The sequence below is a fragment of the Gadus morhua genome, chromosome 19 (assembly GCF_902167405.1).
Source record: "Gadus morhua chromosome 19, gadMor3.0, whole genome shotgun sequence".
NCBI lineage: Eukaryota > Metazoa > Chordata > Actinopteri > Gadiformes > Gadidae > Gadus > Gadus morhua.
The window spans coordinates 12,807,126-12,809,628 of record NC_044066.1 but is presented as its reverse complement, the minus strand read 5'-3'; positions in this window follow the sequence as shown (position 1 = coordinate 12,809,628).

The following is a 2,503-nucleotide window of genomic DNA, read 5'->3' as shown; positions in this document are numbered from 1 at the left end:
AATATAAAAGAATATAACATAATTTAATCTAACATGATATAAAAAAATATAATGAATATACTGTGTATATATATATATACATATATATATACACAGAATACAGTATACAATAGGTTTAGGGTTGGGGTTATATTAAATACACACACACTTCGTTAACGTATAGAATATCCATTATATATTAATTCATGTTTTCTTTGTAATACATGCCTATAAAATATTGTCTCCAAAAACAATTTGTCTATCCTTAAACAACAACTAACACGTTTAAACTTGTCTTTACCTAATGTTTAAGGGCAATGATTGTATAGTTTGATCTTTTATATATCCTATGTTTAATAATAACCATAAACAGACACCCAATGCTGCCTCGAGTTGGTCTAGATGAGGTGCAGTACTTTAAGACCTCGGTAGAGGGCGCCAGTGGTAAACATGTTAACAGTCAAAGGGGTCTGGTAGTAAACACTGTAAATCTCACTAATACAAATTATTTTTTTTACTTCATAATTGTTAATCTTATAAAAAAATTACAAAAAAACAACAAATGTAATTGTTCCTGGTAAATTTGGGATATTCAAAAAACAACAACATCCGTCCCAAACAATGCGCTGTCTTCCACAGAGGAAGCATCTATTAAGTTTGACTGTCTTTAATTTACCATCTGCTAGCTGTCTGTTTTTAAGGAGATGCAATGAGGAGGAGAATCACATGACCGCAGTTGCCCAGCGACGACAACAATAACAACAAACAAAGAACTACAAAATAAGAGTCCACAAAGCTCTGCAGCTCTCCATCTATTAATGTCAATCCGTGTTATGATTTAAGAATCAACACATGTACTCATATGTATGAACACTTATGTATTACCACTGTTCAAGGTAGTAGGGACAAACTGCCTCTGGACGGATCTCAAAGTTTATCTAGAGATCGATGAACTATTAACCAGGTCGCCGCAACATTGCGGTGGTCAAGTCGCGGACTACTGTTGGACCACCTTTCTGTTTTAATGTGCTGGCAAATGGGTGGTGTGCCCACACATCCAGTCTTATCCAGTACAATCCAGTAACATCCAGTAACATCACGCCTTACTGGAAACCAACTTGCTGAGGCAGAAACGAGGCACCTGCCAGAGCTCTGCTGGGCAGCTCATATGGAGAGTGAAGTCTGTCTCCCAGCACCATAGGAGACGTTGAAGAGCTAACTGCTATTGATGGACGCAGAGAGGCTGCCCATCTATTGATTTCTGTGCCTTGCCATTGATCCCCCCACCTCCACCCAACCCAACAAATACACGTCTTCCGGAATAATCCTGACTGTACAAGAGACCTGCTTCTAAACGACCACTTACGAGGTGAAATATAGATGAGCACTCACAACCATTATCATCTCCTCATGTCCTCCAGACAAACCTGTATGAGAACACACTTCCACTCGGACTCTGTCTCTGCAGGGTGTAATCATCCAGTGGTTATTCCTCGTCAGTTCCTGTATCTCTGATGCGGCCGAGGCCACATCACAAAAGAATGGTTCAATAGTATTAAAAAATTCTGGTGCCTATTGTGGCCCAACCGAGGCTCCGAGCCTGGTGCCCCCAAGGCACCAGGCTAGTGGCCTAGCCTTGGCACCAGGCTAGACATGTTTTAATAATACTGAACTTTTAAAAAAGTCAAAGACAAAGAGACCCAAAGAGGGAAACTGGGATCTTATCGTGCGAAACCGAGGAATTGGAGGGAAGAAAAAAGATGTGTTTGTCTCCCAAAAACAAGTGAGTGATTCATCCGTAGAGAGGGCCAACAGAAGCCCCCCCCCCCATGATGAGCTGAGTCAACGGAGGGGACCCCCCCCCCCCCCAAAGCTGGAAGGACACGAGTTAACACTGACCAGAGCTCCACCAGCTGACCACCTCCTCTCCCAGTTAGGAGTGTGAGCATATGTCTTTATGTATGTGTGTATTAAAAATTTGTGTGTATTAAGAAAATGTGTCCTTTGTATTAAGCAAAGGTCAGTCTGCAAGGTTTTCCAAAACTGAGAAGGTATCGTAAAATCGATCCAGACAAACTTATTGGTCTTTGAGGCCGAAATATTCGGCTTGTCAAATAAGTCCCAGATACCAAGAGTCAGGAATGTTCATGAAACAGTGTGTGTGTGTGTGTGTGTGTGTGTGTGTGTGTGTGTGTGTGTGTGTGTGTGTGTTGTGTGCGCGCGCGCGTGCGTCAGTGGTGGGCTGGCGGTGGCCATGTGACGGCGACTGGGTGTTGATCAGCTGTGGGCAGTAGGAATGCTCAGAAGGTTGGAGGAGCTCAGTGAGCAGTAATCCCACCGTGGTCACGCTGAGACCCTGGCCTGTTCTCCAGACAATGCCATTATTCATTATTCATGCTCTCTGCTCGGTGCTGCGGGGACTTTATGATGTCATATTTCAGTGGAGATCTTTCAGGAGCATCGGGCAGAATAATGTAAAGGCGCGTGTAAAGGCCAAAAGGCACTGGTTAAGATCCCCTGATGT